We start from the raw sequence: 15,513 nt of genomic DNA on the forward strand, positions 1-15,513 counted from the left end.
TATATATATATATATATTTATATATATATATATATGACCGCTATCACCGTGACCGACCAGACTATCAGATGTTGAGATACATCGCTGGTCACAATACGCTTGGCATTGTTTTAGCCTTCAAATGACGCCAACCCGCTGACTAAGTGAGCAGGACAATAGAAGAAAGAGTGAGGGAAATTGTGGCAAAAGAGTACAACAGGGAGTGCCACCACTCCCTGGTGGAACCTCGTGGAGCTTTTAGGTGTTTTCGCTCAATAAACACTCACAACGCCCAGTCTGGGAATCGAAACTGCGAGTCCGCTGCTCTAACAACTGGGCCATTGCGCCTCCATATATATATATATATTATATAGTGTATTAAACGTACATTGGTTTCATGTGCTGAAAAGATCTTAATATCTGAACAATTTTTTTAACCGGTTGACATGGGGGAATGTTGTTCGATATTGTTAAGATATGAAGATATTTTCAAATCATATACGCAATATTAGCTTTGATATACAAATAATGAATTTTTATCCACTAATGCAGTTTTGAGCACACGTTCTCATGCTACCTATTAGAAATAAATAGATAGATACATCGACTGAGTGACAAACAGACAGACAGAAAGACAGCCTGACAGATCGGTAGATAAATAGATAGATAGATAGATAGATAGATAGATAGATAGATAGATAGATAGATAGATAGATAGATAGATAGATAGATAGATAGATAGAGAAGCAGTGGGAAATGTAGGTATACCAACATACAGAGAAGCTGACAGTTATATGATACTGTCTGAACAAGGTGTCAAGTGAAACATGAAATTTCAATCAACTCCAACTTTGCAAAAATTTGATTCTAGTCGCCATATTGTGTCATCATATCAAATAAAGATTCAGGTGATAAAGCAGCTTAAAAAAAAATGAAATACAATTTAGCATATACATTTTTGTTTGCGTATGCGAAACTTTGTGCATAGACATACATATATACAGAAACCAAGATGAGTAAGAAATAACGATTATATTATGAACTCTATTACTTTACAGCTGCTTCTCCCATAAGATGCAGTCGACTCATAGTTGAGTACTTGAGTAACACCTTAAAGCTTCATCGGTGTCTCGAATATGAAGTGCATATATGTATGCGTGTATGTGTATGTATATCATTATTCAGTTTTATTTCAAGATTTCTATCTTAGATCCAAGGCTCCTTCATTGAAATTTCAACATCAGCAACAGGGTATGTTTGTACGTATATAAGTATATGCACAGATTTATATGTTTTACTTTATATATGAATTCTTATGCATGTCTAAACATGCGCATATATACTTAAATGATAAACTATTGGAAGGTCTTACAGATTGTTACAGTTCCAGTATTATGTATATGTGTATATATATATATATATGTATGTATGAATGTATGTGTGTATACATGTATTTAAGTATGTATGTACGTATGCATGTATGTATTCTGAAATTTTACTTTCAGACCCATGAAAAATGCTCAAAATATCAAACCCCTGTTATCAAACAGTAGTTGTATTTATAACATTAACTATAGAAGTTTACGCATTCGTTTTCCTTTGCTTTATCATATTTTTCCTGATAATATTCTTTTCTACTCTAGGTACAAGGCCCGAAATTTTTTTGGGAGAGGGCCAGTCGATTAGAACTACCCCAGCACGCAACTGGTCTTTAATTTATCAACCCCAAAAGGATGAAAGACAAGGATGACCTCGGCGTAATTTGAACAGAGAACATAAAGACAGACGAAATGCTGCTAAGCATTTCACCCGGCGTGTTAACGTTTCTTATTTCTTTATTTTCCCACAAGGGGATAAACATAGAGGGGACAAACAAGGACAGACTAAGGGATTAAGTCGATTACATCGACCCCAGTGCGTAACTGGTACTTAATTTATCGACTCCGAAATGATGAAAGGCAAAGTCAACCTCAGCGGAATTTGAACCCAGAACGTAGCGACAGACGAAATGCCGCTAAGCATTTCGCCCGGTGTGCTAAGGTTTCTACCAGCTCACCGCCGTCTCTTCTGATACATATTCTATTCTACATTAGGCACAAGGCCCAAAATTTTTGGAGAGGGGGCCAGTCGATCATATCGACTGAAATATGTTACTTAAGGATATATACTGTCGAAATTTCATTTACACTCATTCGTAACTGATGCAATTCAGTGTGTATGCGTGTATATTCACATATGTCTCTGAGTGATGTGGCTTGCCCAAATATGGAGGTATAACGTTTATGCTTGTTTGTGTGGGATCCTTGAACTTTTGTTTGGCACGTTTTTTCATGTTATACTTTGAGAGAATATATATATTTTGGTGCATGCAAATTTATTCTGTATTGTTTTGCTCATATAATAAAAACACACATAAACATGCACACTTATATATCACACACAAATGCACACCTGTCTATCTATCTATCTATCTATCTATCTATCTATCTATCTATCTATCTATCTATCTATCTATCTATCTATCTATCTATATATATCTATCTATCTATCTATCTATCTATCTATCTATCTATCTATCTATCTATATATCTATCTGTCTGTCTGTCTGTCTGGCTGGCTGGCTGTCTTTCTGTCAGTCTGTGTATCTGTCAATCTACCTATTTATCTATCTATCTATCTATCAATCTATATAAATTTATATGTGTGTATATACATGCATACGCACAAAGCACTCACACGCACGCGCGCAGATATACACACGCACAGACATGCACACACACACACACACATATGACATGAACTGTTTTTCGAAATAAAATGATAGATAAAAACAATCCTGTAGAGATTGAGATTTAAAATATATATAGAGATTAGGTTATAATACTTTGAATAGGATTTAATTCTTATCAGTTTCTAGAACACAACAGTTAGTAAGGCATTTGAGGAATCCGAAGCAATAAATATCTCTTAACAGTAATAACTCTCTCTTAAATAACTGTTCATGTATATGAGTGTTTTTACCTGATCATCATGAATCTAGAGGCCATTCATATGTTATTTCTCTGTCTGTACTGTTTTAATTACAAGGCAATATTACTATGTAAGCTATTCATACGAAGCACCATGTTCTTATTTACGAGCAGCTTTTGAGTCTTCATTTACAATAGAATTATGTTGTCATTATTTATACCTGACTTGTAAATATACAGTAATTTTATCTGTTAAATTTGTTGTTATTATCCTAAAAAGCCAGTCCTGAAAGTGTATCCATATGATCAGAAACTTTGAAGCTATGCCCATCATTCCGTTTCACATATCGAGGAATTTCAACCGTGTTTCGTGGTCTGCTACCACAACAGCTCCTTTATAGGATCCAGTTAGTTCAAGACATCATCAGGAGGAACCACGACCGGTTTCGGTCCCTACTCCTCTACCATTTTGACGTGCCCCCCCCCCTTTCGGAGGTGTCTTCAGCTCTGGTGTTGGGTGCATGTCTTCTTTCTTCTTCTTTCTTCTGTTCACTGGCCTCTTCGATGTAGCGTCAATGAGTGTCAGCCGGCGACTGACTGACTTACTATATTGTTGAGTTAAAATAGTATGTGCGATTTGAGGTAAAGTTCGGTGCTATATCGAGTAGATCAGGTGACAAAGTATGCTCAGGTTCCCTTGTTGATAAAATCAAATTTTGTTTATATTAGCAGAGCTGATGCGTAGCAGACACCGATCTAACTTTAGCCGTTTAATATAACCTATGAAGATCAGTAGTCACCTGTACAGAAAGCAAACCTGGTCGTGTCTCCTTATTACTTCATGGTGAACATTTGCCAGAGCGATGTGGAAACACAGAAAACCACTGAATCAAGACCATGTACAGCCTGCTGCTCCATGTGTTTTCAGCAACAAATAACACTTCTAATGTGCTGCATAACACAAGATTGGAACGGACATTCACTTTTCTGATTTCCTACTTATTGACACTCATTTAGTAGAAGGTTCGATCTATATCAACATAGATTTTTTTTTCTTTGCAGCTACAATATACAAACTCTGCACCACTATACTTAAAATATAAGAATTTCTTATTAGCTTTTCTTTTCCGTTTCTTCAGAAGGCCTCCCATAACAGTTTCTCTTCTGACGCATATAAGCAGCTAAAATATCTATCCAAGCATTATTATTATTATCATTATTATTATTATTATTATTATTATTATTATTATTATTATTATTATATTATTATTATTATTATCATTATTATTATATTTCTAAAATGCATATCTCTTGAACGTCAGATTCTAATCTTATCTGCCACATTTCAAAACACGTCTTTAGACTAGGTCTCCACATTTCAATATAATTTTGGAAAATTTTGGCACTTAATGTTCAATGAAACGCAAATTATTCCAAAACGTTATGTTTTACAGAACAGTAATGTTAACAGTCGAGAGAATTAGTTCACTGCTGATCATGATTTTTCTTTGAATTTTAAGATTTGTTAGAATTTATTTAGAACACTGTAGGTCAAAATTCTAGCCCTGGTTGCAGGGAACTGATTAGCATGTCAGCTAGATGGCTAATGTCACCAGCGATGCGTATATAAAAAGAATGTATTCGAGTGTGATAAATGTACTGATGGCAAGAGAGAAGAGTGCCAACAATATTTGTGGTAGTGGACTTATCGTTCTCAGAAGATTTACATTCTCAGTTTCATTGACTTTCATGGTATACTTATATATTCATGGAAACTTCATCGTTAACGATATTATTGCACCAGTTTATGGTGATAATTTTCTTCAACAGGAGATTCAATTTTCTTCTCAGCTCTACTATTGCAATGGAAGCCAGATTTTCTTCACCAGTTGCTGCAACTGTAAACGTATATACTATTGTTGCACATAAATCATTGTGTTCATTACAACTTGCTTGTAGGACGAGGCAAATGGCATTTCATCAAACGCACTACCAGAAGATGCTCAATTTATCGTCAGTTACACAATGCAACTTCCATAAAACATCTCAAATTGTGGTGAAGAATATTCTAAGCAAAACAAAGCTTTTGTGCAGGTAAAAGAAAATCAATTCATGATAGTCTAAATTGATTATGTCTAGTTGAATGATCTATCTATCTATCTATCTATCTATCTATCTATCTATCTATCTATCTATCTATCTATCTATCTATCTATCTATCTATCTATCTATCTATCTATCTATCTATCTATCTGTCTGTCTATCTATCTATCTATCTTTTTGTCTATCTGCCTCTCTGTCTCTCTGTCTATTTATCTATGTTTTTAGATCTAAACAAGTGTCTTCAACTATTTATATGTTTGTGTATGTGTATGTGTGTGCATGTGTGTATATATTTGTATGTATGTGCGTGGGTGTTTATGTGAGTGTGTGTATACAGGAAAATGTCTACAGTGTCTGTAAAAGTAGAAATGCAAAATAAAAAAATAAGAAAGGAGAAGACAACTTAAAAAAAAAAACATTTAAACGGCTGTAGCTAGACACATAACAAATTGTTACACCCACATTCTCACGAGTATGTATGCACATGTACATATGCACATACATATGTATTTATGTATATATATATGTATGTATGTATATACAAATATATTTATATATTTTTGTGTATTCATGCGTACATATCTATACATATATTTCTATAATTCTACGTATATAGACATATATATGTGTGTATATTTACCATATATATATATTATATATATATGTGTGTGTGTGTGTGTGTGTGTGTGTGTGTGTGTGTGTGTGTGTGTGTGTGTGAGTGTGTGTGTGTGTGTGTATGTATGAATATACTTATATATGTTTGTGTATTCATGCATACATATCTATACATATATTGATATAATTTTGTATATATAAACATATATACGTGTATATTTACTATACATATAATTGTGTGTGTGTGTTTATGTGAGTATAAATATAAACATAGCTGGAAAACCTCGCTGCAAAGTTATCGTATTAATAACATAATAATTAATTATAAACTTGGCTGATAATAGTGGTGTGTATGTATGTGATTGCATGATATATTTTGTCTTACCACTCACACATTCCACTCGCCTCTGTCTAATGAAGTCTGCAATTCCATTAGCCAACACACACTACACACGCGCGTACACTCCTATGCACACACACACCCACGCATACATCTCACAATCATCCTCCTCCTCCTCATCATCATCACATTGACATAGACTCACATGGGTATATACCTATACCCACACAAATATACATATATATATATATATATATATATATAATATATATATATATATATATATATATATATATATATATATATGTTCTTTTAGTAGACCACTCGTAATAAATAAATGCCAAGACTAGGCGAATAGTGTTGAGATTTGTGAAACCATATTCCATATATACACATAAAATACAGACATATTATATGCTAAATTAGTAACACACACAAGACAAAAAAAAATATGAAGTTTACACACGAGATATAGCCTTCGGGATACACACAAATATACTTATATATATATATATATATATATATATATATATATATATATATATATATATAATATATATATATATAGTCATGTATATAAATGTATGTAGATGTTTATATATATATATACGTGTGTGTGTTTGTGCTTATGTGTGTATGCGAATATGGTTATGCCCTCATTGTATTAGCTCTACATTAAAAAAATAGCTGTTTGATTTGTAATATGTAAAATGTATTTTCTATATATATATACCTTCTGTAGCAATTACCTTTAGCTTTCCTTAAAATATTAACCACTAGACTCAATTTGTATCAGACCGGTATTGCCGGTGGCACAGAGATTATAGCCAATATTGTTTTTTTTTACTGCTGCTTTTTCTGTGTGAGTGAGTGCGTGTGTGTGTGTGTGTGTGAGAGAGAGAGAGAGAGAGGATATATGTATGTATGCATGCGTGTATCTGTGCTTGTTTGTGTATGTGTATTATGAATATATGTGTATTAGAGTAGTTTATTTTATGTATAATTATTATGAATTAGGTGATTATTACGTAACTCGCTATTAGATCTCAGTGATAATGATATTGAAAATCTATGAAATAAACATTTCGATGATGAGATCTCGATTTCGATCTGGGTTTGAAAATCATATCTATTAATTGCTCTATGTATCTACATATGTATGTATGTATGTATGTATGTATGTATGTATCTATATATATATCGATCTATCTTTATTTCTTTATTTCATTCTTTCTTTCTATTTACCTATCTATTTGTCTCTCTGTCCGTGTGTTTAAATGGTCTATTTCTCTCTGTCTGTCCGCCATTCGGTCTATCTAAATATGACTTTCTCTCGGTATGTATACATATAAATGTGTGAACATTTGAAATACCAAAAGAGAGAAAAAAAGAAAGAAAAGAAAACAATCAAAGGAAAAATGCCCGATGTGACCACGAAAATCCAAGTAAAATAAATTTTAACGTGACCTCTAAAGTAATCACATTCTTCTGTTGACCTCCTCTGACCTGAGAGTACATGCTTTGACCATACTCGCCTCTCTTAGGCACCTTGTAACATATTTGCTTGGAAGCAACATTTACCACTTTGACGTCGTTTTGCTTTATGAGCAAAACCTGAAGAGAATAAGGGTTTAGCCTAGGAGGAAAGTGTCTGCCTTTAGGTTTTTAAGTAACGCTTATGATATATTAAGTTTTGCTATGCTCATCAAAAGAATTATAAATGCCTCTACACAAAAGACTCAGCTGATAAGGGGATCCATGTTATTCGTTTAAGTTTTCAGGCCACTTCACAAGTCAGCAATGCCCGGTTAGCAGAAGACTGTGTCCAGTACTCTTTAGCAGCGCTTCGGATATCTGGAACTAGTTTGGATGATGGCATTTCCATACTTGCAGCATTTATTCTGAGCTGTTCCTGTTACATCACCAGACAAGGTATTTTGAAGCTTCAAGTAGGAAATCCTTTGGAACAGATCAGCCATTTGACTTTTATCAATAAGCAGAGTTTCTTTGAGAACAATGTAATTTTTATCCACTACTGATATTCTATAAAACATGAACATAGAACTTCCATTACTTCATTGTTCGACATGTGAAAAGTTGTGAGCTATTGATGTCATTCTTTATGCTAAGTGATCTACATCGGTCTTCGATTGAGCCAGTACCGAAGCGCTGTCAAAGAGACGAGCTACCGTATAACGCGCCAGACAAACGACATTTTTCATTCTTGCTTGCCATAGCTGTGGTGACAATGGCAGCTCTTTTCTTGCCATCATACACTACTTTGTCTGCTGTTATTTATGTTTACCTTATTATCGCTAGCAACAGTACTCCAGTTGTTGATGGTGCTACTGTTTCTCTCATGTTGTTATCACTAATGCTATTTTAGTTGATGCTGTTGGTTATTTTGTTTTCTACATCCGTGGTGCGGGCAAGGTGTGACAATTTGTTGCTATTAGTCTCTTTGTGTCTATTTGTATAGTCGCCGATTTTATTGCTGTTGTTGTTGTCGTCGCTGCATATTTGTTACTGCCCCCCCCCACTCCGGTTAGGGCATTGGGTAAAAAAGAAATCCTCTTTCATGGCTAGCTAAACGGGAAGGTATTCAGAAGTTGGTTCCACCTTCCTCTCCAATTCAGCCCAACCGCTTTACGCTCCAGTTGGCTGGCTGTTAAAAACACTGCCATTTAAAGTAATGTTTTTCGAAAACAAAAATTTACAGGTTATGTCCGAATTTTTTTTTTAGCCTCTAAGCGAGTAAGAGACAAAGGAGTCAATCACCTCACCTGGTTTCTGGCTAGATTAACAATAGGTAAATGACAGTTATTAACAATACAAATGTCTTTCGATATAGAATATATTGACATACACTTGCACAGCAATTGTGTCTCTCTTATTACTACAATAACCAGCACCAGTACCAACGACAATAATAATTATTAATTTTAGAGCAATAATGGTGGTGGTCGTCGTAGTGGTGGCGGCGGCGGCGGTGATGGTGGTGGTGAGGATGATGATGATGATGATGATGATGATGATGGTGATGATGTTGACTTATAACATTGACACAGGAACACATTTGGGTGGGGTGGGGGCTAAAGACGTGGATGGGAGTAATCGAATTAAACGACCCCGAAAGATCTCTATTATTTAATTTATCGATCTCTGGTTAGGATGAAAAGGAATGCGAACACCGGTGGGATTTCAACGCCGAATATTAAAAGGGACGTACGGGAATACTACACGGCAATATTAGATCACTTGAGACAGGTAAAAGATTGAACTAGATTGATTGAACGTAGCAGCAAATGGCGACTGCATTATAGTAAATCAGAACCACACACACACACACACACACACACATGCACACACACACACCTACTCAAGAATATACATATATATATATATATATATATATATATATATGTACATATATATATATATATATATATATATATATTTATATTTATATACATATATATATATTATATATATATATAACATTTTCTATCACAGAGATTTATACATATACATGTAATCTTTCTCTAACCCAGTAAGTTTTTCTTTCTCTTCCTTCTTTGTTTCTCTCCATTTCAGCATTAGTTGTCTCTGATATTTCACGTGTTCTTTCTTCTTTTTAGCTTCCTTTTATTTCTCTTTTATCTTTATTTATTGATTGATGTTTCAAAATTATTTGTCTTTTCTTAGCATCTTTCAGTGCATTATGCAGCTTGCTAACTTGCTAGCATAATAGTGTATTGGTTAAATTTATGTTCGTATCCTTTCTAACAACGCTGCACTCACTCCATACGATCTATTCAAACCTTAAGAACCGCCGCGTATACACGACGTATCGTTTCATACAGCAGGAGTACAAGTATATTTAACACGACTTGGACAAGCGTTAGCACGAGTGTTGAGTTGGGTATTTAATTTGCGAGAAATAGCAGACAAGTTCCGTTGGGTCTAACGTTATCACTTTTTGAAAATCATAAGAACGTTTTGGACAATGTAGTTTTGGATTTTATAAGACAAGATGGTCACGGCTGAAATGCTTTTGTAACATGGAGTTAGTCAATTAAGTCTGAAGTGAATATAAAACGGCAAAATTCCATGAAGCTAACACAGGGCAAGTGTCTTCTACTATAGCCTCGGGCTGACCACAGCCTTGTGAGAATTGGTAGACGAGAATTGAAAGAAGCCCATATACACACACACACATACATACACACACACACACACACATATATATATATATATATATATATATATATACATACACACACACATACATATATATATATGTATGTATGTATGTATGTATGTATGTATGTATGTATGTATGTACCTATGTATGTAGCATTGCATCTGTGATTTTCTCCCAACGCTGCTTGACAACCTTTATCGGTGTGTTTATATCCCCGTAATACTGCGGTTTGGCAAAAAACCGATAGAATAAGTACTAGACTTTAAAAAAAAATTCCTAGGATTGATTTGGTCGATTAAAAAATCCCTTCAAGACGGTGCTCTAGCATGGCCACAATCAAGTGTCTGAAACAAGTTAGAAGATAAAAGAAAATACAAAAGGTAGTATCGATTTAGAAACGAAGACAGCTTTGGATTACATGCGTTCCTTGTATTGCGTCTGAATTCCCTGGATGGTTACGGCTAGTGGCTGTGTGGTAAGTAGCTTGCATAATAATAATAATAATGTTCGTCCTTCGGTTCGAAGATGACCAACTGACATCATCTGATGGAACTGCCGCCATGAGACCGGAGGTGGCTGGTGAGGCCAATCCGGGCAAGGAAGCCCCTCCCACAGGTGGGGCAGAAGTGGGTAGGGGCAGTGCTACTGGTGCAGGCGGCTCTGACTTTACGCATCTGACGTTTCTGCTCCGCTGACCGAATCCGTCCCTCCTCGGCTGTCCCTGCTCCCACGGTGATTGCGCTGCGCCAGGATGAGCGGTTGGCAGCAAGTGTCTCCCAGGTCTCTGTTCCGATGGAGAAGTCTTTGAGAGAGACCTTGAGACTATCCTTGTAGCGCTTTTTCTGCCCTCCGACTTTGCGCCTGCCCTGGCCGAGTTCACCGTAGAAGAGCTGTTTTGGGATGCGAGTGTCGGACATGCGGGAGACATGGCCCGCCCATCTCAGCTGGGCCACCAGGGCAGTTCGTCTCTCTGGTCTGTCCGCTTTGGTGTTGTCAAGCAGAGTTCTCACGTTCCAAGTTGCGAAAGTGAGCACCTTTGTTTGTTTTCTTCTTTCTTTGTTTCGACCGCTTGGAAAGGATCCCCGCCAGCCGCGGTTTGCTGACCAGGGTGAGGTGAGGCAGGCTATGTTTAGGGCAACCTTTTCTAGCCCCGTCCTCATGCTGGGGAGGCGAGCAGAGCGATCCTGAAGAGGGCTGCTCGGTCACTCAGGAGGCTGCCGACTCCACTGCTGCCTCAGTTCAGTGAGGGGCGACCACATGTCCTGAGCCGCCTGTGTGTGGGTTCACGACTGCAGCTCCCAGTGTATCCTCACCTGCTACTTCGCCGTTTCCCCATCGCCACAGGACTTTGGGATGGTGTCATGGCGTCATGATGTCGTGACATGCGCGTGACTTGGATTATAGTGAGGGTGACTTGCGCAGGATCAGCCTCACTCTCTCGTCCTGGTGCGCCGGATCCAGTGGCAAGACAAAGTCAAGACGACTGGGGGTAGACCAAGATGCAGGAGAGCTGCCGGAAGGTGGCACGCATGGCGCAATCCAACCGCCTTAGGGGTCCACTCCGGATTTTGGATGGCCATTGACTCATGAGAGAGTTCCTCTGCCCTTTGACAGGTTTTGTTTTTAGTCCTGCTGGGTGTCCAAATCACCCTCCTCACCAAGAAATCTTGGTGGGGTTGCCAGTTTAGTCGCCAACGACCCGACCATGTAACAGGTTGTACTGGGTTACATGTTACCAGTAGCTCCAAGCGGAGACCTGACACAGTAGCTTGCATACCAACCACATGGTTCCAGGTTCAATCCCACTGCGTGGGACCTAGGGCAAGTGTCTTCTACTATAGCCTTGGGCCGACCAAGGCCTTGTGAGTGGATTTGGTAGACGGAAACTGAAAGAAACCCGTTGCATGTATATATATATATATATATATATATCTATATATATACATATATATGTATGTGTGTGTGTGTGTGTGTGTGTGTGCATGTATGTGTATATGTTTGTGTGTCTGTGTTTATGTCCCCGTCACTTAGCGGTTCGGAAAAAAGAGAGCGATAGAATAAGTACTAGGCTTACAAAGACTAAGTCCTGGGGTCGATTTGCTCGACTAAAGGCTGTTGCTCCAGCATGGCCACAGTCAAATCAATGAAACAAGTAAAAGATTAAAATAGTAAAAATAGTGTATATGTCTGGCCAGTCAGAACTGAGACAACAACTATGTACTCAGCAATACTAATTTTCTATCTTGCTTCCTTTTCATTTCATCTCTTACTTCATCGTATTTTCTTCCTTATACCACACATCCTTCCTTCCTTCCATTCCACTGATACCTCCCCCTCCTTTACACTAACTATCTTTCAATAATATCTCTCACATGACGGATCCTCTTACTGATCATTGAACCTGATAGTATTCGTCTCCAACATTAGATAATGTAGTTTTAGATAAGTCATAAACAGGTGGAATGGACACGGCTAGAACGCCTTTTATCATAGATCTTATTCATCGCTGATGACCTGGGGTTAAATAATAACAATAACTCAGTTTTCTTTCACGCATGACCGATAGGTTTCTAACAGGTCCTTATACGTTTCTCTTCGTTCGTCTTCGCATTCCTTTACGCTTTTCTAAATAATTATTTTTTCTGTATCTGTTCTCGTCTTTTCTTTTAACATTTTCTATCTGTTTATTTATTTATTTACTACATATAGGCGCAGGAATGGCTGTGTGGTAAGTAGCTTGTTTACCAACCACATGGTTTCGGGTTCAGTCCCACTGCGTGACACCTTGGGCAAGTGTCTTCTACTATGGCCTCGGGCCGACCAAAGCCTTGTGAGTGGATTTGGTAGACGGAAACTGAAAGAAGCCCGTTGTACATATGTATATATATATGTATGCGTGTGTGTGTGTGTGTGTCTGTGTTTGTCCCCCTAGCATTGCTTGACAACCGATGCTGGTGTGTTTATGTCCCCGTTACTTAGCGGTTCGGCAAAAGAGACCGACAGTACTGGGCTTACAAAAGAATAAGTCCCGGGGTCGAGTTGCTCGATTAAAGGCGGTGCACCAGCATGGCCGCAGTCAAATGACTGAAACAAGTAAAAGAGAAAAGAGAAAGAGATATCTTTTTTCTTTTTTCGTATGAGAATGGTTATTCACTAATTTCGCTTATGTTCTTTCAAAAATATGCCACTTGATGTCGCTTGTATTTCTTATTATTTGTTCTGATTGGAAAAATAAACTTTCGGACACTTAACTTCCATTTTTTATTGGCTTAAGTCACTAGGCTGCTGGAAGAGTGATCAAAAGTACTGAACGACAATACCAGCCACTTATTTCAGACTGGAAATTGTTATGTCAATCACTACCGGTAAGTGAAATATTTGACAGAAAGAGACTGAAGATGACACACCGATCTCGACCTATATACATGAACTTAAACAAACACACACACACACACACACAACACACACACACACACACACACACACACACACACACACACACGCACGCACACACGCACGCACGTACGCACACACAAACAAACAAGCAAACAAATACATACATACGCGTACCTTCATGAGCATGCTTCTGTATATACATACTTATTTCATCGGGTCAGTTAATAGACTTTTGTTCTGATAGATTCTTTCTGATCTGTGTGTGAGTGTGTGTGCATATATATATATATATTATATATATATATATATATATTGGTTGGCATCCTTTTTGTCTCGGGAGACAATGAGGTTGCGCATAAAGTAGTCTAGTCCGGCTTTTACGTTTCATGTCCTGATACATTTCCTGCTGTGGCTGTGTAGTCCTATCCTGGACGAACACTCCCTCTGGCAGGTACCGCAAATGTAGCGAAGACTGTTCCTGGCTGGTTGTAATGCCATAGTTTCTTGTTGACGTCTTTTCTTGTCTTTCCATTTCTCCTCTCTCTCTCTCTCTGTATTCCCTTTCTTACGGTACGTCGCCAGTCTCTACGGTTGCCGGCAACTGCCTCCCAACCGCTAATATTGATGTTGCAGGCCTTCATGTCCCTTTTGCAAACATCCTTGTAACGTAAGAACGTATATATAACGAGAGAGAGAGAGAGAGAGAGAGAGAGGGGAGTATTACATATATACCAATATACGTGTACACGAATTACTCATACACCTAAATATATGTATATATGAGATATACATATATGCGTGATATATGTATGCGTGTATTTATGTACGTATGTATGTACTTATATATGAAATAGGTGCTGGTATAGATGTGTAATATGATGTTTGTTTCTCAACCATGTGATTCTGCGTTCAGTCCCACTGCATGACAGCTCGGTCCAAAGACTTCTACTAAAGCAGTGGGCTGAGCAAAGCCATGTGAGTGATTTACTAGATGTAATCTGATTTGGTAGACGGAAACTGAAAGAAGCTGTGTTTTTGCGTGTGTGTGAGAATTTGTGCATGTCTCACCCACCATCTCCCGCTTAGCATTGGTTTTTCTTTATGACCACGTAGCCTAGCGTTTCGACGAATAATAATACCATATTGTGTAAATACTAGAACTAAAACATAATTACTTGGGTTGCTGTATCGACTAAACATTTTGAGGTCTTGATCCAGTATGGCCGTAGTCCAATGCTTGAAACAATGAAAAGATATATATATACTCTTTTTTACTATTTTACTTGTTTCAGTCATTTTTGACTGCGGCCATGCTGGAGCACCGCCTTTAGTCGAGCAACTCGACCCCGGGACTTATTCTTTGTAAGCCCAGTACTTATTCTATCGGTCTCTTTTGCCGAACCGTTAAGTGACGGGGACGTAAACACAGCAGCATCGGTTGTCAAGCAATGCTAGGGGGACAAACACACACACATACATATATATATACACATATACGACAGGCTTCTTTCAGTTTCCGTCTACCAAATCCACTCACAAGGCTTTGGTCGGCCCGAGGCTATAGCAGAAGACACTTGCCCAAGATGCCACGCAGTGGGACTGAACCCGGAATCATGTGGTTTGTTAGCAAGCTTCTTACCACTCAGCCACTCCTGCGCCTATATGCATATATTTTATTTGAAGCTATGAATTATATACAATGACTAGCATGAGATATAGCGGGAGTCTATAATTGGAGAGTCAAGAGAAAGAAATCGAAAGTGAGAGATAGCTTTCAGAGTGACAATTAAAACGGATAGTGAAAAAGGTAGGTAGATGGATGTAAGCAAAATTAGAAAGACAGATATCACAAAGAATAGAATAGAAATTTAGACGAATAGAGGAATCTATAGAGAGAAAATGTTAGA

The sequence above is a fragment of the Octopus sinensis genome, linkage group LG7, assembly GCF_006345805.1.
Source record: "Octopus sinensis linkage group LG7, ASM634580v1, whole genome shotgun sequence".
Lineage (NCBI taxonomy): Eukaryota > Metazoa > Mollusca > Cephalopoda > Octopoda > Octopodidae > Octopus > Octopus sinensis.